This window comes from Pseudophryne corroboree, chromosome 3, assembly GCF_028390025.1.
Source record: "Pseudophryne corroboree isolate aPseCor3 chromosome 3, aPseCor3.hap2, whole genome shotgun sequence".
Taxonomy (NCBI): Eukaryota; Metazoa; Chordata; class Amphibia; order Anura; family Myobatrachidae; genus Pseudophryne; species Pseudophryne corroboree.
Window position 1 is genome coordinate 199,450,145 of NC_086446.1, and position 25,325 is coordinate 199,475,469.

Genomic DNA, 25,325 nt, shown 5'->3' on the forward strand with positions numbered 1-25,325 from the left:
TCCGAGGGTGGGGGCAGTCACACAGGGAAGAAATTTCCAAGGGCTGTGGTCAAGGCAGGAGACTTGCCTTCACATCAATATCCTGGAACTAAGGGCCATATACAACGCCCTAAGTCAAGCGGAGTCCCTGCTTCGCGACCAACCGGTTCTGATCCAGTCAGACAATATCACCGCAGTGGCTCATTTACACCGCCAAGGTGGCACAAGGAGCAGGGTGGCGATGGTAGAAGCCACCAGAATTCTTCGCTGGGTAGAGAATCACGTAAGCACACTGTCAGCAGTGTTCATTCCGGGAGTGGACAACTGGGAAGCAGACTTCCTCAGCTGGCACGACCTCCACCCGGGAGAGTGGGGACTTCCCCAAGAAGTGTTCACGCAGATTGCAAATCGACGGGAACTGCCACAGGTGGACATGATGGCGTCCCGCCTCAACAAAAAGCTAAAAATGTATTGCGCCAGGTCAAGGGACCCTCAGGCGATAGCTGTGGACGCACTAGTAACACCGTGGGTGTTCCAGTCGGTCTATGTGTTTCCTCCTCTTCCTCTCATACCAAAGGTGCTGAGAATTGTAAGAAAAAGAGGAGTGAGAACAATACTCATTGTTCCGGATTGGCCAAGAAGGACTTGGTACCCGGAACTGCAAAAAGGTGGTGTCATCTTTTCATTTGAACCAACCTATTGTGGTGCCTGCGGCTACTTGTGACTTGGAGGATTCCAAGTTGCTTGACGTAGTACGGGCTTTGAAGATTTATGTAACCAGAATGGCTGGAGTCAGGAAGACTGACTAGCTGTTTATCCTGTATGCATCCAACAAACTGGGTGCTCCTGCTTCAAAGCAAACTATTGCTCGCTGGATCTGTAACACGATTCAGCAGGCTCATTCTGCGGCTGGATTGCCGCATCCAAAATCAGTGAAAGCCCATTCCACAAGGAAGGTGGGCACTTCTTGGGCGGCTGCCCGAGGGGTCTCGGCATTACAGCTTTGCCGAGCTGTTACTTGGTCGGGTTCAAACACATTTGCAAAATTCTACAAGTTTGATACCCTGGCTGAGGAGGACCTTGTGTTTGCCCATTCGGTGCTGCAGAGTCATCCGCACTCTCCCGCCCGTTTGGGAGCTTTGGTATAATCCCCATGGTCCTTACGGAGTCCCCAGCATCCACTAGGACGTTAGAGAAAATAAGATTTTACTCACCGGTAAATCTATTTCTCATAGTCCGTAGTGGATGCTGGGCGCCCGTCCTAAGTGCGGACTTTCTGCAATACGTGTATATAGTTATTGCTTAATAAAGGGTTATGTTATGTTGGCATCCATTGGTTGATGCTCTGTTGTTTGTTCATACTGTTAACTGGGTAAGTTTATCACAAGTTATACGGTGTGATTGGTGTGGCTGGTATGAGTCTTAATTGTATATGCACAAGAAAAGAAGTATGACTCTTGTTTGGGCGCACTCTTGTTTTAGTATCTAAATGTTAATAGGTAACTGATAACCAAAAAATAGGAAGGTAGTCTTTGTTTCTGCTCTTTGGGATACAAAGGGACTCCGTATGTCCTAAAGGACCTATGTATGAAAAAATGATGAAATGTTCAGATCTTAGTTATGCCTGGATAACCGCATATTGGAAGGTAGGTACATATTAAACTGCTTCCGTCTGCCAAAGATCTGTACAAACTGTGTTTGTATTAATGCACCCTTTGTTGGGTTGTGTAAGTGGGTGGGAAAACCCACAGTATAAGAAAATCTGATAGTCAACCCATGTCATAGATAGTTCATGATGATTGAGAATACAAAGGTATAGAAAAAAAGTATAAGTGGTGATACTGCTGTTGGTGTTCTTCTAACAAGGAAGAAAAAACCTCCTACTCCACTGAGTATTCCCTAGAGGTCGCCCATCTAGGTACTGACCCAGCCCGCCTTCGTTTAGCTTCCAAGATCGGACGAGATTGGGCGTGAGCGCAGGGGTATGGTCATAGAAAGATTTGACCCTGTGCCACCAATGAGAGTGCACCGAAATGGAAAGATAGAGTACTCTTCAGAGAAGAGTTAGGAATAAGATTGGGTGGTAGCTGCAGTTAGAAGGAGGTTGCAGCAATTGGATGGGTGTGAATCTGCTGTCCACGTTAGACTGAGGAGACGTGTCCCCTGGGGGGCACGCTCCCCAGAATCGTGGATGAGAGTTCACAGAAGGAAGGCAAATGGAAATTGGAGGGGGTATAGAGTGGGAGGATGGGTGCTGAAAGGAGGAAATAATGACATATACAGTAATTGGAAACAAGGAGAATCCCTTGTTGGTTAGACTGTCACTTGCTAGTCGAAATGAGTTAGACAGGAACAGTGGTTGCTTTCTATCAAATAACAGGCATTAAATAAATGTCACTGAGTTGTGTCACACTGTGCTCTTTTTTTAAACATTAACCTGGTTGGAGATACCCAAGAAATTTGTGACACGAGTTATCGTATGATGCAGGATTATTCTGCTAACACATAAATTTCAAGTGGTGACACAAACTGTTTTACAATTGCAGAGTTAGTTTGCTAAAGTATACAATTCTAATATCAGGCATTAAATAATCCCCATTCAAAAGTCAGCAGACCTGTCTATAAACAGCCTAGCTGGCTATGCCAGCAGTGTTGATAACACAAAAATTATGTACTAGCTAGGCTGGAAATACCAGCAATCCATTCGAAGGTCAGACAGGCAGATGCCCATAACAAGGCTGGAGATACCAGCAATCTTAATGACACAAAAAATATATATATACAGAATTATTCTGCTAAGTATCAGAATGGAAGTGAACAACCCGTGACCGGGTGAAACGCGTTTTCCTCATGGGCACCTGCCTGTCTGACCTCTGAATGGGTGATATTTGATACCTTATTGATTTAGAACCGATACTTATCAGAATAATTCTGTATATATATATTTTTTGTGTCATTAAGATTGCTGGTATCTCCAGCCTTGTTATGGGCATCTGCCTGTCTGACCTTCGAATGGATTGCTGGTATTTCCAGCCTAGCTAGTACATAATTTTTGTGTTATCAACACTGCTGGCATAGCCAGCTAGGCTGTTTATAGACAGGTCTGCTGACTTTTGAATGGAGATTATTTAATGCCTGATATTAGAATTGTATACTTTAGCAAACTAACTCTGCAATTGTAAAACAGTTTGTGTCACCACTTGAAATTTATGTGTTAGCAGAATAATCCTGCATCATACGATAACTCGTGTCACAAATTTCTTGGGTATCTCCAACCAGGTTAATGTTTAAAAAAAGAGCACAGTGTGACACAACTCAGTGACATTTATTTAATGCCTGTTATTTGATAGAAAGCAACCACTGTTCCTGTCTAACTCATTTCGACTAGCAAGTGACAGTCTAACCAACAGGGGATTCTCCTTGTTTCCAATTACTGTATATGTCATTATTTCCTCCTTTCAGCACCCATCCTCCCACTCTATACCCCCTCCAATTTCCATTTGCCTTCCTTCTGTGAACTGTCATCCACGATTCTGGGGAGCGTGCCCCCCAGGGGACAAGTCTCCTCAGTCTAACGTGGACAGCAGATTCACACCCATCCAATTGCTGCAACCTCCTTCTAACTGCAGCTACCACCCAATCTTATTCCTAACTCTTCTCTGAAGAGTACTCTATCTTTCCGTTTCGGTGCACTCTCATTGGTGGCACAGGGTCAAATCTTTCTACGACCATACCCCTGCGCTCACGCCCAATCTCGTCCGATCTTGGAAGCTAAACGAAGGCGGGCTGGGTCAGTACCTAGATGGGCGACCTCTAGGGAATACCCAGTGGAGTAGGAGATTTTTTCTTCCTTGTTAGAAGAACACCAACAGCAGTATCACCACTTATACTTTATTTCTATACCTTTGTATTCTCAATCATCATGAACTATCTATGACAGGGGTTGACTATCAGATTTTCTTATACTGTGGGTTTTCCCACCCACTTACACAACCCAACAAAGGGTGCATTAATACAAACACAGTTTGTACAGATCTTTGGCAGACGGAAGCAGTTTAATATGTAGCTACCTTCCAATATGCGGTTATCAAGGCATAACTAAGATCTGAACATTTCATCATTTTTTCATACATAGGTCCTTTAGGGCATACTGAGTCCCTTTGTATCCCAAAGAGCAGAAACAAAGACTACCTTCCTATTTTTTGGTTATCAGTTACCTATTATCATTTAGATACTAAAACAAGAGTGCGCCAAAACAAGAGTCATACTTCTTTTCTTGTACATATACAATTGTTTCTTTTTTTGACTCTGGGCGCACCGCCATACGGACAGATAGGAATTTCCATAAACTATGTCCATTTCTGGCTACTATGTGATTAATAAAGTGTTTTGAATCTAAGGTTGGTGCAGGATCAAAAACCCTCTCTTTTTTTGGTATGAGTCTTACCCTGGATTCCAAAATCCTTTCCTTGTAATGTCAGCTCTTCCGGGCACAGATTCTAACTGAGGTCTGGAGGAGGGGCATAGAGGGAGGAGCCAGTGCACACCAGTAGTACTAAATCTTTCTTAGAGTGCCCAGTCTCCTGCGGAGCCCGTCTATTCCCCATGATCCTTACGGAGTCCCCAGCATCCACTACGGACTACGAGAAATAGATTTACCGGTGAGTAAAATCTTATTTTTTTGCTGCTCCTGGAAACAAATTTACGAGTATTTTTAACTAGCAGTGACTTTAATACATCCCATTTCTCCGTAATATTTTTTCCTTGAAACAAAATGTCCCATTCAATGTCCCTTAAAGCTTCCCTCTTCATGTCAAAGTCGGCTTTGCTAAAGTTTAGAGTCCTAGTTGAGCCAGTACAGGACTGATTATGAAAACTGATATTGAATGTGACCATATTGTGGTCGCTGTTTCCTATGAGCTCCCCTACTATAATATTTAATACCAATTCCCCATTGTTTGTTAATACCAGGTCTTCTAAGATTGCATTGTACCTAGTAGGTTCCTCGATTAATTGAACTAAGTAGTTATCATTTAGTGTGTTTAAAAACATATTACCCCTAGCAGTATTACATGAATCATTTTTCCAATTTATCTCTGGATAGTTAAAATCTCCCATCACTACTATGTTGCCTATTCCTGCTGCTCTTTCAATTTGCTTCAGTAACAATTCTTCATCAGGCACATTATTTCCAGGCGGCCTGTAGCATAACCCCAATGCTAACGTTTTTATTCCTTTACCCCCACATGCAATTTCTACCCATAACATCTCAACAGTATTTACAGTAGAGATGAGCGGGTTCGGTTCCTCGGAATCCGAACCCGCCCGAACTTCAGTTTTTTTTACACGGGGCCGAGCGACTCGGATCTTCCCGCCTTGCTCGGTTAACCCGAGCGCGCCCGAACGTCATCATCCCGCTGTCGGATTCTCGCGAGGCTCGGATTCTATTGCGAGACTCGGATTCTATATAAGGAGCCGCGCGTCGCCGCCATTTTCACACGTGCATTGAGATTCATAGGGAGAGGACGTGGCTGGCGTCCTCTCCGTTTATAGAGAAGAGAGTGAGACAGTAGAGAGAGACACAGTAGTAATTTTGGGGAGCATTAGGAGGAGTACTTTAGGAGGAGTACTACTACTTGCTGAAGTGATAGATAGATAGTGTGACTGTATAATGTATATCTGACTTGTGGGGGAGACACTGACAGTGGGGAGCAGTTAGAGTCTGAGAGCAGGACTTGCTGCCAGAGTGCCACACTGCCATTGTGACCACACTGACCACCAGTATAATATATATTGTGATTGTCTGCTTAGGAGTACTACTTGCAAGTTGCTGATAGTGTGACCAGTGACCTGACCACCAGTTTAATAATCACCACCAGTTTAATATATATATATAATTGTATATAATATATATATAATATTGTATACCACTTACCCGTTTTTTTTTTTCTTTCTTCTTCTTTATACATACTACTATAGTAGCTTACTGTAGCAGTCTGCGGTGCTGCTGAGCTGACAGTGTCCAGCAGGTCCGTCATCAGTCATTACATAATAAATATATATTATATACCTGTCCGGCTGCAGTACTAGTGATATTATATATATATATATATATATATATTGATTTCATCTCATTATCATCCAGTCTATATTAGCAGCAGACACAGTACGGTAGTCCACGGCTGTAGCTACCTCTGTGTCGGCAGTCGCTGGTCCATCCATAATTGTATACCACCTACCCGTGGTTTTTTTCTTTTCTTTCTTCTTTATACATACTACTATAGTAGCTTACTGTAGCAGTCTGCGGTGCTGCTGAGCTGACAGTGTCCAGCAGGTCCGTCATCAGTCATTACATAATAAATATATATTATATACCTGTCCGGCTGCAGTACTAGTGATATTATATATATATATATATATATTGATTTCATCTCATTATCATCCAGTCTATATTAGCAGCAGACACAGTACGGTAGTCCACGGCTGTAGCTACCTCTGTGTTGGCAGTCGCTGGTCCATCCATAATTGTATACCACCTACCCGTGGTTTTTTTTTTTTCTTTCTTCTTTATACATACTACTATAGTAGCTTACTGTAGCAGTCTGCGGTGCTGCTGAGCTGACAGTGTCCAGCAGGTCCGTCATCAGTCATTACATAATAAATATATCTACCTGTCCGGCTGCAGTACTAGTGTGATATTATATATATATATATATATATATATATATATATATTGATTTCATCTCATTATCATCCAGTCTATATTAGCAGCAGACACAGTACGGTAGTCCACGGCTGTAGCTACCTCTGTGTCGGCAGTCGCTGGTCCATCCATAATTGTATACCACCTACCCGTGGTTTTTTTTTTCTTTCTTCTTTATACATACTACTATAGTAGCTTACTGTAGCAGTCTGCGGTGCTGCTGAGCTGACAGTGTCCAGCAGGTCCGTCATCAGTCATTACATAATAAATATATATTATATACCTGTCCGGCTGCAGTACTAGTGATATTATATATATATATATATTGATTTCATCTCATTATCATCCAGTCTATATTAGCAGCAGACACAGTACGGTAGTCCACGGCTGTAGCTACCTCTGTGTCGGCAGTCGCTGGTCCATCCATAATTGTATACCACCTACCCGTGGTTTTTTTTTTTCTTTCTTCTTTATACATACTACTATAGTAGCTTACTGTAGCAGTCTGCGGTGCTGCTGAGCTGACAGTGTCCAGCAGGTCCGTCATCAGTCATTACATAATAAATATATCTACCTGTCCAGCTGCAGTACTAGTGTGATATTATATATATATATATTGATTTCATCTCATTATCATCCAGTCTATATTAGCAGCAGACACAGTACGGTAGTCCACGGCTGTAGCTACCTCTGTGTCGGCAGTCGCTGGTCCATCCATAATTGTATACCACCTACCCGTGGTTTTTTTTCTTTTCTTTCTTCTTTATACATACTACTATAGTAGCTTACTGTAGCAGTCTGCGGTGCTGCTGAGCTGACAGTGTCCAGCAGGTCCGTCATCAGTCATTACATAATAAATATATCTACCTGTCCGGCTGCAGTACTAGTGTGATATTATATATATATATATTGATTTCATCTCATTATCATCCAGTCTATATTAGCAGCAGACACAGTACGGTAGTCCACGGCTGTAGCTACCTCTGTGTCGGCAGTCGCTGGTCCATCCATAATTGTATACCACCTACCCGTGGTTTTTTTTTTCTTTCTTCATTATACATACTACTATAGTAGCTTACTGTAGCAGTCTGCGGTGCTGCTGAGCTCACAGTGTCCAGCAGGTCCGTCATCAGTCATTACATAATAAATATATATTATATACCTGTCCGGCTGCAGTACTAGTGATATTATATATATATTGATTTCATCTCATTATCATCCAGTCTATATTAGCAGCAGACACAGTACGGTAGTCCACGGCTGTAGCTACCTCTGTGTCGGCAGTCGCTCGTCCATCCATAAGTATACTAGTATCCATCCATCTCCATTGTTTACCTGAGGTGCCTTTTAGTTGTGCCTATTAAAATATGGAGAACAAAAATGTTGAGGTTCCAAAATTAGGGAAAGATCAAGATCCACTTCCACCTCGTGCTGAAGCTGCTGCCACTAGTCATGGCCGAGACGATGAAATGCCAGCAACGTCGTCTGCCAAGGCCGATGCCCAATGTCATAGTACAGAGCATGTAAAATCCAAAACACCAAATATCAGTAAAAAAAGGACTCCAAAATCTAAAATAAAATTGTCGGAGGAGAAGCGTAAACTTGCCAATATGCCATTTACCACACTGAGTGGCAAGGAACGGCTGAGGCCCTGGCCTATGTTCATGGCTAGTGGTTCAGCTTCACATGAGGATGGAAGCACTCAGCCTCTTGCTAGAAAAATGAAAAGACTCAAGCTGGCAAAAGCACCGCAAAGAACTGTGCGTTCTTCGAAATCCCAAATCCACAAGGAGAGTCCAATTGTGTCGGTTGCGATGCCTGACCTTCCCAACACTGGACGTGAAGAGCATGCGCCTTCCACCATTTGCACGCCCCCTGCAAGTGCTGGAAGGAGCACCCGCAGTCCAGTTCCTGATAGTCAGATTGAAGATGTCAGTGTTGAAGTACACCAGGATGAGGAGGATATGGGTGTTGCTGGCGCTGGGGAGGAAATTGACAAGGAGGATTCTGATGGTGAGGTGGTTTGTTTAAGTCAGGCACCCGGGGAGACACCTGTTGTCCGTTGGAGGAATATGGCCGTTGACATGCCTGGTGAAAATACCAAAAAAAATCAGCTCTTCGGTGTGGAAGTATTTCAACAGAAATGCGGACAACATTTGTCAAGCCGTGTGTTGCCTTTGTCAAGCTGTAATAAGTAGGGGTAAGGACGTTAACCACCTCGGAACATCCTCCCTTATACGTCACCTGCAGCGCATTCATAATAAGTCAGTGACAAGTTCAAAAACTTTGGGCGACAGCGGAAGCAGTCCACTGACCAGTAAATCCCTTCCTCTTGTAACCAAGCTCACGCAAACCACCCCACCAACTCCCTCAGTGTCAATTTCCTCCTTCCCCAGGAATGCCAATAGTCCTGCAGGCCATGTCACTGGCAATTCTGACGAGTCCTCTCCTGCCTGGGATTCCTCCGATGCATCCTTGCATGTAACGCCTACTGCTGCTGGCGCTGCTGTTGTTGCTGCTGGGAGTCGATGGTCATCCCAGAGGGGAAGTCGTACTCGTAAGCCCACTTTTACTACTTCCACCAAGCAATTGACTGTCCAACAGTCCTTTGCGAGGAAGATGAAATATCACAGCAGTCATCCTGCTGCAAAGCGGATAACTGAGGCCTTGGCATCCTGGGTAGTGAGAAACGTGGTTCCGGTATCCATCATTACTGCAGAGCCAACTAGAGACTTGTTGGAGGTACTGTGTCCCCGGTACCAAATACCATCTAAGTTCCATTTCTCTAGGCAGGCGATACCGAAAATGTACACAGACCTCAGAAAAAGAGTCACCAGTGTCCTAAAAAATGCAGCTGTACCCAATGTCCACTTAACCACGGACATGTGGACAAGTGGAGCAGGGCATGGTCAGGACTATATGACTGTGACAGCCCACTGGGTAGATGTATGGACTCCCGCCGCAAGAACAGCAGCGGCGGCACCAGTAGCAGCATCTCGCAAACGCCAACTCTTTCCTAGGCAGGCTACGCTTTGTATCACCGGTTTCCAGAATACGCACACAGCTGAAAATCTCTTACGGCAACTGAGGAAGATCATCGCGGAATGGCTTACCCCAATTGGACTCTCCTGTGGATTTGTGGCATCGGACAACGCCAGCAATATTGTGTGTGCATTAAATCTGGGCAAATTCCAGCACGTCCCATGTTTTGCACATACCTTGAATTTGGTGGTGCAGAATTTTTAAAAAAACGACAGGGGCGTGCAAGAGATGCTGTCGGTGGCCAGAAGAATTGCGGGACACTTTCGGCGTACAGGCACCACGTACAGAAGACTGGAGCAACACCAAAAACGCCTGAACCTGCCCTGCCATCATCTGAAGCAAGAAGTGGTAACGAGGTGGAATTCAACCCTATATATGCTTCAGAGGTTGGAGGAGCAGCAAAAGGCCATTCAAGCCTATACAATTCAGCACGATATAGGAGGTGGAATGCACCTGTCTCAAGCGCAGTGGAGAATGATTTCAACGTTGTGCAAGGTTCTGCTGCCCTTTGAACTTGCCACACGTGAAGTCAGTTCAGACACTGCCAGCCTGAGTCAGGTCATTCCCCTCATCAGGCTTTTGCAGAAGAAGCTGGAGACATTGAAGGAGGAGCTAACACGGAGCGATTCCGCTAGGCATGTGGGACTTGTGGATGGAGCCCTTAATTCGCTTAACAAGGATTCACGGGTGGTCAATCTGTTGAAATCAGAGCACTACATTTTGGCCACCGTGCTCGATCCTAGATTTAAAACCTACCTTGGATCTCTCTTTCCGACACACACAAGTCTGCTGGGGTTCAAAGACCTGCTGGTGAGAAAATTGTCAAGTCAAGCGGAACGCGACCTGTCAACATCTCCTCCTTCACATTCTCCCGCAACTGGGGGTGCGAGGAAAAGGCTCAGAATTCCGAGCCCACCCGCTGGCGGTGATGCAGGGCAGTCTGGAGCGACTGCTGATGCTGACATCTGGTCCGGACTGAAGGACCTGACAACGATTACGGACATGTCGTCTACTGGCACTGCATATGATTCTCTCCCCATTGAAAGAATGGTGGAGGATTATATGAGTGACCGCATCCAAGTAGGCACGTCAGACAGTCCGTACTTATACTGGCAGGAAAAAGAGGCAATTTGGAGGCCCTTGCACAAACTGGCTTTATTCTACCTAAGTTGCCCTCCCACAAGTGTGTACTCCGTAAGAGTGTTTAGTGCCGCCGCTCACCTTGTCAGCAATCGGCGTACGAGGTTACTTCCAGAAAATGTGGAGAAGATGATGTTCATTAAAATGAATTATAATCAATTCCTCCGTGGAGACATTGACCAGCAGCAATTGCCTCCACAAAGTACACAGGGAGCTGAGATGGTGGATTCCAGTGGGGACGAATTGATAATCTGTGAGGAGGGGGATGTACACGGTGATATATCGGAGGATGATGATGAGGTGGACATCTTGCCTCTGTAGAGCCAGTTTGTGCAAGGAGAGATTAATTGCTTCTTTTTTGGTGGGGGTCCAAACCAACCCGTCATTTCAGTCACAGTCGTGTGGCAGACCCTGTCACTGAAATGATGGGTTGGTTAAAGTGTGCATGTCCTGTTTATACAACATAAGGGTGGGTGGGAGGGCCCAAGGACAATTCCATCTTGCACCTCTTTTTTCTTTAATTTTTCTTTGCGTCATGTGCTGTTTGGGGAGTGTTTTTTGGAAGGGCCAACCTGCGTGACACTGCAGTGCCACTCCTAGATGGGCCCGGTGTTTGTGTCGGCCACTAGGGTCGCTTATCTTACTCACACAGCTACCTCATTGCGCCTCTTTTTTTCTTTGCGTCATGTGCTGTTTGGGGAGTGTTTTTTGGAAGGGCCATCCTGCGTGACACTGCAGTGCCACTCCTAGATGGGCCCGGTGTTTGTGTCGGCCACTAGGGTCGCTTATCTTACTCACACAGCTACCTCATTGCGCCTCTTTTGTTCTTTGCGTCATGTGCTGTTTGGGGAGTGTTTTTTGGAAGGGCCATCCTGCGTGACACTGCAGTGCCACTCCTAGATGGGCCCGGTGTTTGTGTCGGCCACTAGGGTCGCTTATCTTACTCACACAGCTACCTCATTGCGCCTCTTTTTTTCTTTGCGTCATGTGCTGTTTGGGGAGTGTTTTTTGGAAGGGCCATCCTGCGTGACACTGCAGTGCCACTCCTAGATGGGCCCGGTGTTTGTGTCGGCCACTAGGGTCGCTTAGCTTAGTCATCCAGCGACCTCGGTGCAAATTTTAGGACTAAAAATAATATTGTGAGGTGTGAGGTATTCAGAATAGACTGAAAATGAGTGGAAATAATGGTTATTGAGGTTAATAATACTTTGGGATCAAAATGACCCCCAAATTCTATGATTTAAGCTGTTTTTTAGGGTTTTTTGAAAAAAACACCCGAATCCAAAACACACCCGAATCCGACAAAAAAAATTTGGTGAGGTTTTGCCAAAACGCGGTCGAACCCAAAACACGGCCGCGGAACCGAACCCAAAACCAAAACACAAAACCCGAAAAATTTCAAGTGCACATCTCTAATTTACAGTCCCCTCTTGAATATCTTACCGTATATCAGGTTTTAGAAACGGCTTTACATAAAGACATACCCCTCCACCCCGTTTATTTAATCTGTCTCACAGAACATAACCCTCTTGATTGACTGTCTAATTATGAGATTCTTCCCACCAAGTTTCAGTAATGCCTATAATATCATACTGTTTGCTTGCTGCAAGGATTTCTAGTTTACCCTTTTTACCTGTAAGGCTTCTAGCGTTTACATGCATACAATTAAGATAAGTATTTCCACTTGTGCTAGTGACATCATTCTCTTTATGCAGCAACGATGACCCGTAATCGTTATTAGTTAGTGTTTTGGTAAAACCTTTTTAATACCAATGTAAATACCCTTGCCGGCTGCTCTTTCCCTCCCCCCTTCTCCTCCCCCCTTTCGTTTACTACCACCATCCCCACTATTCTCACTGCATGACCCGTACTTTCTAGCTAAATCCTCCCCCCAGGCACCTAGTTTAAAATCTCCTCCAACCTTCTAACCATCCTTCCCCCCAGCACTGCTGCCCCCTCCTCATTCAGGTGCAATCCATCACAACAAAAAAAGATGGTGCCTGACTGAAAAGTCCACCCAGTGTTCCAGGAACACAAACCCCTCTTTCCTGCACCAATCCCTACACCACACATTTACCTCCCTAATATCTCATTGCCTCCCTGGGCAAGCATGTGGCATGGGTAATATTTTGGAAAATATTACCTTAGATGTCCATGCCTTAAGGTTCTTGCTTAAGTCCCTATAGTCTTTTTTAAGGACATCCCACCTTCCACTAACTTTGTTGTTGGTGCTAACATGCACCAAGACCGCTGGGTCATTCCCAGACCCTCCCAACAATCTATCTACCCAGTCTGCGATTTGCTGCACCCGAGCACCTGGGAGACAACAGACTGTATTGCCATCCCGGTAACAGATTGCCCTATCTGTCTTCCTGATACTGGTATCCCCTACCACCACAATCTGACTAGGTACCTCACTATCTTTTATCCCAACTGTGCCAGAGGGATTGCTCATCTGGTTGCTAGAGGGAACAGTCTCCTCTAGCACCGTCATTTCCTCACTACTATCCACTGAATCCTCATCCAATCAGGCAAATTAGTTGGGGTTTGGTAGTTCAGAGTTGTCAAGCCTCCCCCTCTTTTTCTTCCTTCTAACTGTGACCCAGCTAGCTGCATGGTCATCCTCATCTACCGGTGACCCCTCCTGCAACTCCTCCACCATTCTATTTAAGCCTTGCTTGAGATTGTGAATCTCCCTCACCCACATAATGGTTTGCTCTAGATCAGGTACCTGGGCTTCCAGGGCAACCATTTACACACACCTCATGCAGATGTAATCACACTGGGATGGTTTCTCCAGGTGCGCATACATCTTGCATGACATGCACTAAGTGAGATCTCCAATCACAGCTCCACCCATATTTTTAGTTAGGTATAACTCCCTGTTACCTTCAGAAGAAAAAAGAAAACAATCTATGTAATGCAATACAGTACTATAACCTAGCTGTGATGAGAAACAATATACAACAATAGGACAGTAATTGATTATACAAAATAAAACAAGGACAAGGGTAGAAAAAGAAGGACAGTGAGAACAGGAGATAAAAAACAAAAACACAAAAAACACTCACTTATACAAGAATGAAGTTGGGCTTATTCTTATCTATTCTTGTGAACCCCCTGATACTTCTCTTTTATGCAGCAGTAGTCCCTGGCTCCTCCAGTGGCAGCAACAGCAAGGGCAGCAGTCTCCGGCATCCTCCGTCCACTCCAATGATGGCTGCAGCAGCAACCTCTGGCCCCTTTGAGCAGCTCCTATTGGCAGCAGCAGTAGTAGACAGTAGTGACGGCAGCAATTTGCAGTTCGGCTGCAGCAGCATCACTGGACAGTACCTAGTACACTCACACAAAAAATGCATCCCCTCACACAAAAACAAAACAGGCTGCCCTACACACACAAAATATCTGCCCCTTACACACACACACACACACACACACACACACACACACACACACACACACACAATATTTCAGCCCCTTACACATACACACAAAATTTCAGCCCCTCACACACAAAATCTCAGACCCTAACACACACACAAACAATCACAGCCCCCTCTCACACACACACAAAATCTCAGACCCTCCAACACACAAAATCACAGCCCATCAGTCAAACAAAGTTACAGCCCCTCTCTCACACAAAAAGGCAGCCCTCGCAGACTTACACAGAGAGCGGCAGTGGCTGTGTACTTTGCTCAGCTCTGTCCTCCTCACTGGTGCTTGCTCTTCCACCCCTCTGGTACCCAGTACCTGAGCTGGGCCCCTTACACACATCTGACCTCCGACCTCACCTATCTGCGACCCGTGAGCACTTCAACTTCCGGTTCACCGCTTCTCCTCCTTTCACAGTGTCTCCAGCGTCCAGCGTTTGATGCGAACCCACAGTAATAGAATTTTAGCTGCAGCAACATGACCTAACCAGGAGAATTTATGTAATAACCATTCTTTGGTCAATGTGTCAAATGCCCATAAAAGGGGATATACTGTAGTTACATTCCAAAAAGTCACCATCATTAGCCAATTGAACTCCTAAATATTTCAATGACTTAGTTTGCCAGGAATATTTATAGTCATCTTTCAGTACTTCAACAGCATCACCTGAAATATTAAAAGGCAAAGCCTCCGATTTGGAGGTATTCAACCTATAGTAGGAGATCTTGGCATAGTCATCTAAAATAGAATGTAGGTGAGGTAAAGATAATGTAGGCTGTAAAATAAATAACAGAATATTGCCAGTGAAAATACTTATTTTATGTGAAATGCCACCTATTACAGGCCCCGCGATCTCAGCAGACGATTGAATTCTCACAGCCAGAGGCTCTATAGTTAATATGAAGACAAGTGGGCAGAAAGGACAAACTTGCCTGGCTCCATTGGTAATATCAAACCCAGAGGACAAACACCCATTCACGGCAACTCTAACAGAGGGGGATGAATATAACACTAATATTGAATGCAGAATCCTCTCCCTGATGCCAAAACGCTCCAAAGTTGTTTGATGATATTGCCAGTGCAATCTATCAAAAGCTTTCTTGGCATCCAGGGAGAGGACTAGTACGGGATCTCTGTCAACAGTACAATAATCTAAAATATTAATAGCTCTTTGGGTGTTGTACGGAGCCAGCATCCCGCGGACAAACCCGAACTGGTTGGCGCTGATTAAAGAGGTTAATAAGGGGCAATGACTTTGGGCAATCAGTTTAGCGTACAATTTATCATCGGTATTTAAAAGTGCAATGGGTTGATAATTTTATATGGCAGTGGTGGGTTTACCTGGTTTAGTAATCGTAACTATCTGCACTTCAAGCATCTCCTTCAGGAATTTTTTAGAGTTGGAAGCTGCATTGAACACAGATAAGAGGACAGGAGCTAAATCTGATTTTGTAGGTCTTATAAAAGAGGGAAACCCATCCGGACCAGGGGCCTTGTCTAAGGGGAGGGAGTCAATCACTTTTTCTACCTCAGGCAGGCTCCAAGGTGAACAGACAACTCTCTTTCTCTAGAGAGGTTAATGAGAGACTATTTAAAAAGGCATCAATTTGCTCCAGGGAAGGTTTCGGGGTATTAATATCGACTTTCAAATTATACAATTTAGAATAAAAGCCTGCAAATTCATTAGCAATGGCATTTGGGTCAGTCAGTTATGCCCCCTTAGACTTATAAACACTGTAAACTCTCTATTTCACATGCCGACCTCTTAGTTTATGAGCCAGGAGGTGACCTGTATGATTCCAAAATGAGTAGAATTTCTGGTTAAGACAGAAGATGTTACGTTGTATCACTCTAAGCGAAAATGCGTTAACTTCCTTAAGTGCAATAAGTAGAAGATTGTAACAAGCTTTGTTTGAAGGGTCTGCCTTATGGGGCACCTCCAATTTAGCAGATTTAGCAACAGCTTGTTCAAACATAATCCAATGGTCCCTTTTGAGTTTGGCAGCCACCTGAATGGCAGACCCCCGGACCACTGCCTTGAGAGTACACCAATGTGTGAAAATCGAGGTATCCTCAGAGAGATAAGTATACAGGTACTGCAAGAGGGACTGGTAAATAGCTTGAGAGGCCTCTAATTGAGTCAAAATATATTTCCCCAACCACCAAGGACCCGCTGTGACTTTCCTCTGAGAAATTGTCCATGAAACAAAAAGGGGAGAGTGATCTGACCAGGACATGTGTAATATGTTCATCTTATATTTTGATTCTAAAGACCACTTGTCAGTCAAAACAAAATCAATTCTGGAATATGAATAGTGTATGTGTGAATAATAAGTATAATCCCTGACCGTTGGGTGTTTGGCTCTCCAGGAATCAAATAAACAAAACTCTGCTAAAATCTGATGGAAACCTGAGGATAAATCATTAGTCCTAGCATAGCCCACCACAGCAGACCTAGATTTGTCCAATGTCAGATCAATGACCATGTTAAAGTCTCCCAATATCACAAAGGCACCCCTGATGTGTCTATGAAGAGTACTACAAAAGCGTCTACAGAACTGAAGTTGCTTAGTATTGGGGGCATAAAAGGAAGCTAAGGTGACATCTATGTTATATAGTTTACCTACTAGAATCAAATACCTCCCCTCTGAGTCAGGGTGCATAGACTCCAATATGAAAGGACAGTGATGAGCAATGAGGATCACCACCTCTGCCTTTTTCAAGGGGTTATTAGCTGTGTAACAATGGGTGAACCTATGATCAAAAAATTTAGGAGGGGATGAAAGCTGAAAATGGGTTTTCTGGACTGCTACAATATTAGCTTTCATTTTGTGGAAGTAATTGAAGGCCAATTTATGTTTGTGAGGAGAATTAAGCCCTTGATAGGCATTGATAGAGATTATAGCATTGATGAAGGCATTGATAGAAATTATAGTAACCATTATGAAAATGAAAGAAAACTGCATCATAAGAACATAAACAGAGCACAAATGTTGACAGCATGCACCTGGCAAATAGTAAATGTACGGTAGAAGATATGGAAACAGGGAAAAAAACAAAGAAAAGAATGGAGAATTTGAGAATGCGGTAAAAGAAGACAATAACCAAAATTACCCCATGTGGTATCATAGTAAGGCGACATACCATGTCCATCTTAGACCAGAGCATGGGGGGTAGGGGCCCAGCACTTATGAAAATAATAACTCTAGCGGAGAGAGAGATAAAAAAATATGCAACACAATATATAACTTATAAGACAGACTGTATCACCTACCAAAATTATCTGGTAACATACATATGTAAGGACCAGGTTAGTAAAACGAACCGAACAAAGGTAGGTCAACTTAGAGTCAATAACCAGTAGAAAAAAACACTTTTAAGGTGGTTATGGAGACTGTCGAAGTCAAAAATATTACATACAGAAACCATACAAACTCCACACATTGAGTCGCTGTGCGTGCGAATATGCGCAGTGTGCACAGCAATATATGGTAGCATATGCATTCACACAGACAAGTCACAAGGATATATTCAACACATATTTCATACCACACATAAATTAAACATGTCAAGCACTAGACATTATAATGTTTTAAATTATATAATGGTGTATAATATCATGTATATGTATTAATGGAACGGAACAAGATAAACATGTCATGCTTGGTGTCAAAATGATCAAGGGAATGAGTGTGTTGGTTTGATGGCAGTGGTTAGGTTGTAGCACATTGCAACTTTTAGTTATGATTGAATGTATGAATATGAAGCCAGAATTCTAAAGTGAACAAAGGATTTCTTGAAGACACATGGGCCAGCAACCTAGAACAAAAGCCCTCCCACTGACCAATGACACATCATGAATGAGAAAGTTCCCTTCCCTGGACCAATAGCAGAAGACCTGTACTCCCCAAATATACACAGTGTATAGGTGATTGCTGTTATTCTGCTACTGGTAGTTGCGGTTTGTTGGTGTTGAGGCAGATCCAAAGATGGAGCGGAGTGTGCATTGAGTAAATAGGGTGAAGTGTTGCTGGCTGTAATGGATTCTTTTGTATCTATCTGCTTCCTGTGTAATTGTAAATCTGTAACCATATATATACTGTACATGTGTTATATTGTATGCATATCCTTTTAATATCAAATATATATATCAATGAGTGTTGGAGCTCCGACAATGTGTGCGAGTGCTTGTTTTCTCTTAAGGGATGTAGTGTTTGCAACGTACAGCGCACTTTTATCGTATATGGTAATAAGATGCGCCTTGCGTCTGCTGCATATATTAATGCTGGCATCTTAAATATTTATTAGAAATAATCAGAAATTCACAAGACATATCACTCTAAATCAGGAAGACTTCTCCGCCAAGGACCAGTCCTGCTGAGATCCATGGCCTGTACAAGAGGAAACAGAAGAGCTTGGGATATTCCACTCAGTCAAATTTTTCATTCCTTCATCCACACTAGGAGTCTAGTCAGAAAGCCCCATCTGTACAGGATATACGCCTTTCTGAAAGCTGCAGTGAGTGGCTGGAATAAACGTCTCTTAAGCAGAGTAGCAACAGATAGATCACCGAAGAGCTGTAGCCTAAAATCTGAGAAGACTCAGACGAGGTTCTGGCAGCTTTCTGCAGAGCTTCCTTGATGTGGTAATAGTGAATCTGCATAAGATTGTCCCTTGGTGCCCCTCTGGAGCGCTCCTTGCCTTGGGAAGGCGATGAACCTGGTCTATTAAAAGATCCAGAGAAGAAGCTGAGGGTACTCGTTTCTTGAATAGGTTAAGTATGTAATCGTGAAGGCTGCTGTTTGAGACAGATTCAGGGACACCCTGATTATTCCGATGGGATCTGTCCTCTAAATTATCAATTTTCTCTTTGAGAGTTGCAACTTCCATTTCAAGAGCTGCATACTAGTCAATTAAGTCATTGTGGGATCCCACAAACTCTCCCATTTTAGTCTCCAAATGATCAGTATGCTCACCTAAATCCTCAATAGATTGTTGACAAACTTGAAGTGTAGCATGGAATTCAGCAGCAACATCTACCTTAAATTGAGCAAGTATACATTTTATGTCCCCCACAGTTAGGGGATCATCATCCCCAACTGGCACAGAGGTGACACCACTGATTTGTATAGAATGTGACTTTGATGGGGAGGAGACTTTGAAGGTCTTGATTGAGATTTACCATTTCCCCCAGTAGACCGTCGTTGTGGGGCCAGTTTGAAAAAGGTCACTTGGGAGACAGGTTTTGAAACTTTACTTCTTCTAGGAGGCATACTGGATCGTCAAAGCAAAAATGAGAAAGATGGGAGATGAAAAAAACAAAAAATAAAACACACAATGCAAAACTGACATAAAAAGCAGCAAGAGGACTCCACCTGTACAGTAATATTGGGTCTGGGACTCAAGATCAACAACAAAAAGGTCGACACACCTTAGGTCGACGCCAATTGGTCGACACACCTTAGGTCGACATGGACAAAAGGTCGACATAAACAAAAGGTCGACAGGAGCAAGGTCAACATGGAAAAAGGTCGACATGAGTTTTTTATGTTTTTTTGGTGTCGTTTTCTTCGTAGAGTGACCAGGAACCCCAATTAGTGCACCGCGTCCCCTCGCATGGTGCCTTCGCTCCGCTGCGCTCGGCACACTTTACCGTTCCAATCGTAGTCCACATGGATCATGAAGTATGAAAAAGTTCCAAAAAAGAAAAAAAAAAATAAAAAACTCATGTCGACCTTTTTTCCATGTCGACCTTGTTCCTGTCGACCTTTTGTCCATGTCGACCTTTTGTCCATGTCGACCTAAGGTGTGTCGACCAATTGGCGTCGACCTAAGGTGTGTCGACCTTTTTGTTGTCGACCTGGAGTCCGGATACCAGTAATATTACTATCTCATAGCCAACCACAGTAAGTGCTGGAAGGTGCTCGGGAATTTAATTGGAAAGTCTGTGGCACATATTAGAGTTTATGGAGCCCATTCACCAACCTATGTGGTTTATCAAGTGGCAATGGAGAAGTTACACTGGCTGGTGTACTAGCATAACATGAAAGGTAATATAAATATAAACTGAGCACACCCCAGCCGTAGTACAAAAAAAATCCTCACAGGGGATCAGCAGACAGAGCTGTGCTCACAGATGTAGGTGAGCAGTAAACAGCACAGTAAGCTGCAAGATGTCCACCACCCTACACATGGAGCCTCCCTTATCTTACCCCCCTAGTCGCAGGCATGCACTTCAGGTGTGACTAGGCAATCCATCTGCCTAGTCACGCCGGGAGTGCACAGAGCCACTTTCCATTGTAAGCATCTCTGTCTGGGCATGCGTGCCCACCTGGAAAGAGATGCTCTCCATTAAAGTGAATGGGATGAGTTTCCATACGGGTGTGCGCACCCATTCAGATAGAGACACTCACAGCATCTAGGTGGGCCCAGGTGGGCATGTCTAATCACAGACAGAGCCATGACTAGCATCTGTATATGGGACTGCACCACAGGGAAGGACTGCTGGGGCTAGACACAAATAGCTTACCCACAGAGCCGGCCCTAACCAATATGATGCCCTAGGCAAGATTTTGGCTGGTGCCCCCTAGCACCGCCGCTAGTTCTGCAGGACATGCCTGGCATGAGTCAGCTGGCAGCTCTGCTAACGTCGGGGCGCCTTTTGTTTATGAAAATGCGTCTTATTTGCATTACTATGTGGCTAGGATGCACAAGCAGCTTTTGCTGATTAAAATGATATGCAGCATGCCTATATTCTGTGTGCAACTGTGGCTGTATCTGCATACGAAATGCTATATTACAGTTATTTCCACACAAATATAGGCATGCTGCATATCATTTTAATCAGCAGAAGCTCCTGGTGCCCCTAAGCATGCCAAATGCCCTAGGCATCTGCCTAGTTTGCCTATGCCTAGGGCCGGCTCTGCTTACCCAGCCATTTGCAGTAGCCCAGATTGATTGTCCAATGCAGCCCTCAGTTACACATGCAGCAGGGAGCCTCCGGAGTCAGAGGTGAACAGGCTGCGGCAATTCAATCCAGCGCATGCCTGCTGAAGCTCACTGTCCAGCTGCAGCTGTAACTTTAGGTCCCAGCTTCCAGTAAAGTGCTAGGGCACAAACCGTGGGGTCCAGTGTCCAAGTCCCACCCAGCTCTACGGCTCTAACTCACTGATAGGAGGGCAGCAGGGCACACTGATACAGTGCGCCTGGGTAATTAGGTGCATTAAAAGAGAACTTAGACTGTAGTAGGAATATAGAAACTGAGGAGCTCTCCTCATGCATGGACTCCTTCCAGCTATTTAGGCCATGACCCTGTGTATTAGTTTTATAATTTATTTTATACTATATGATTTATATGTGGTGTAACTATATTATGAAGACTTTAATCTGTTTTTGTCTATCTACTCTCTTTTTTAATTGATTTTATATTATTATATTTATATATACTGTCAATTCATTTATTGTATTTATGTACTGTATATTATGTATATTTTATTTAAATTCTTAATAATCAACACAAAACAAAATCTGTAAGGCTGAGTCAGATTAATCATGGCTATCTTATCTGCATGATCAGTCAATAGAACCATTGTGTCAATGCTGACAGCAGTGATTTTGAGGTGAAATACTTTCCTTCTGAGCTTCACGATACACCTTCATTGCATTGTGTATACCATGCATTTTCCCACTTTTTGTTCACTTGATACACATGTATCATTAATAAACATGCAATTGATATCTTTACAATTTCTCTTTATGAAGATAACAATTCAGTATGGTAATTGTATATCTTTTAGCAAGACATTTATTGCTTTTATATGTGCAGATGGTTTGCTGTTGATGTGGAAATGTCTCATTGTTTCCCTATTTCCCCCAAATTGTGCACCACAAAAATGTATATATCTACTATCTGTGTAAATATTTTAACATATTGGCTTGGCATTTGATGACAGCAATCTGGGACAGTATTTTTTATAGCTTCTAGCAAATCATTTACTCCTGTGTTTTTGGGTTACCTGTTGCTTTCAAAAATTCTATTTGTTTCTATAATTCCCAAAATCATGCATCATACCTAAAGCATATCTACTATCTGTGTATATATTTTGGAGATGAACATTTCAGATTTGACTCATTCATTTATGATATATAGTCCTGGAGATCCATGAAAGATATTTTGCCTTATCTTCAGATCTCTACTTTTGTAAAGTTGGCATAAAGGAAATTAAACTAATTAACTGCTCATCTGTAATACATTTAAAAGTATTTCCTTCTGCACATAGGCATGCTTTTGTTAGTGTCTTTACTTCTGTTAACTAAGAAGTGTGGTATTTAAAAACTGTTTTTGTGTCCTCTGCCTAGAATATCCTGATTGTGTTGTTTCCGTTTCTGTCTGCCTATGTAGGCTACCATCAATATAGTTGACAAGGTCATGGTTCTAGAGTTGTACCTCTTCCCTTGGAGTGGACTATTTACATACATCAAGCAATCATTAGGGGTAAAACCTTCCTCACACATTGTTTAAAAAATTGGGGAGCATAGTAGCAAATCATTTACATACTGAATTACTTTCAACAGTAAAAAAAACAAGACATTGTAAGTTTTCCATTTAGTATTGTTTTAGAATTGTAGAAGAATTTACAAATTCCTGTGGCATCTTAGTCCAGGTGTATTGTGTGTCACAATATGTGATGCAAAAAGATATTACCTATCTGGATACTGTATATTGGAATTTAAAAAAATGTAGTACAAAAGTAAATGACTAAAAAATGTGTACTGTTTGGAATTTGCATTAAAATAGGGACAGCACTTGGTAATTTAGGATGCAATATCTAAACAATTGCATGCAATTTTTGTAGATCTTGAACAGACTTAAAGCTCCTCTTATCATTTTTATACCTTATATATTAGCATGTTCTCTGTACTTTTCATCTTAACCAATACTTTTTCATGTAGTTTTTCTTGAATTACTGGAAGCACATCCTTTCTACTTCTGTTTTAGGGATACTGTGTTCTTTTGGGAATTATTGCACAGGTTTTTAATTTTACAGTAACTAGTGCAACATGTAGAATTTCTCCAAAGTCATTAGACCCTGTTGTCCACAAAGTATAAAAACATTTTTTATCCTTCTGAAGGAAGTTCTTTTAAAGGATATCGATTCAGAACATGGGCTGTGTAGTTTATTAAGAAATTTATTAATAACCAAATCTCGGATTCAATAGTAAATAATTCCCAGCTTGAGTGCAGAATTCGTACATCCAAGTTTATACAATAAATATTTTCTTAACAAATAAAGCAGGGCATCTGCAGATAACAGTAATGAGTGTTCATTAGTTAATGGACAGATAATTATTTTTACCACCTGGGTTGTATTTTAGTGGAATAATATTGCTTGCTACTCCTAATATTAATTGTGCTAGGTAAATTATTTGCATCTATTATAAGTGATCTTGATGATCTGTATCAATCAGAAATTAATGTTTAGAATGTCTAGTTGTCAAGTTAATAGTTGTTTCATTAGGATCACAGTATATTAGTGTTATGTTAACAGGGACTTCTTCATTCTAACACTGAAGATCTTCAATTTCTGCACTTGAATTTGAAGTGAACTGCTTAGGTTTCATTGGGCACTTACATTATATGGCAAAGTGTCTCTTCCTTTGACAACTGTAACAAATAATTTGTGATTTATCAAAATTTAGACAATGTGCAATAGCAATGTTATTTTTCTGTTGGCCAGCCATATCACAAGTGTCTTGATTTGTTTTAATGTGTAGATTCATGATCTTAGGTTCTATTTGTAATTTTGTGGTTACCAAATTGCCCTTATGATGTACTGCCAAAGTTGATAGATACACTGGGTATTTTGTAAAACATAGGGGATAATAATAATAGTAATTTTTTATTAGGTTTTAGACCTTCAACAAAAGCACTGGAAAGCACTGGAAAAATATATTTTTATGCAAATATCTTCTTAATATTGCCATAGTTTTTTAATTCACTTCTAAACCTGACCTAGTATTCTGTTACCAATTGTTTAAGTCCTTGTTTAATCTTTATTATTTTTCTCCATTTAGACTGGTATTGAATAGAATTGTAAATGCTTTCATCAGCTGTTTCCATTCTTCAGCTAAGCCTCATCTTTCTGTATCTTTTGGTTGCTGCTGACAATACCATCCTGCCTCTGATTAAGTGTTCTGTACACAAAGGTTATTAAACCAGTAAACAAGTATACCATGCCAATATGTGTAGGTGAGTGTGCTCTATATAGTGATTCTAATTTAATTCTAACTTCATCTTTCCTTATACTATATTCTTCACAGGTAGTACATATATGGGTTCATTCTGGTCTTTTCCAAGGAACATGGAATGATTATATCTTGCCTTCAGTAGTTTCCACTCTCAGGGGAACTAGTAAAACTTTGTACTGTAGCTGTGCTTCTCTACTTTGTATAATACAATTTGTAGTGATATTGTCTATGTGTATCTATCTAAGCATAATTTGTTCCCATTTTAGTACTACTCTTCTCTTTATATGGTACATTTTTTTTCTTTTCTCTCTGAGTGTGTTGAACTAAATTTCCATCATAATAAGTTTATGTTGTGTCATAAGTGTGGGGATGTACAGTATTTCCCTTTATTATTATTACATCCCTCCTTGTCAAACAACATAGTATTATTAGATCTGATATATAATTGTAAAATCCAATTTCCTTCCATATATGCACTTGGTTTCCTTTTGTTAGCTAATGCTGGATAAATAGCTTTCAATGAGTCCGGACACTTTTGGTATATGGTCTTAAAATGCTTTGTCTGTGCTACAGTACATAATCTACAGGGGGAGTATAAATAGATGCTTCTAATCAAAATGTGCATGCCTTTTACTCAACATTTCCTATCAATATTATATCAGGATAGTTTGAATGCCAACTCCTGTGAAATTTCACAGTCACAATTCCATACTCCTGATACATTAGACTTGTTGTATTGTGTGAGATCTTTAACAATAGATATTCTTTACCCACTAAG

The 25,325-nt window shown here is 42.3% G+C and overlaps 1 long non-coding RNA gene and 2 pseudogenes across 1 annotated transcript in view; 1 reads left to right on the plus strand and 2 right to left on the minus strand.

The window, feature by feature from the left end:
- The window catches only part of LOC135057591 (uncharacterized), a 59,618-nt gene that overhangs the window by 20,791 nt on the left and 13,502 nt on the right, over positions 1-25,325 (minus strand). The gene's annotated exons all lie outside the window — the stretch shown is intronic.
- On the minus strand, positions 1,857-1,975 carry LOC134897910 (5S ribosomal RNA; annotated as a pseudogene).
- Positions 3,700-3,818, plus strand: LOC134896824 (5S ribosomal RNA; annotated as a pseudogene).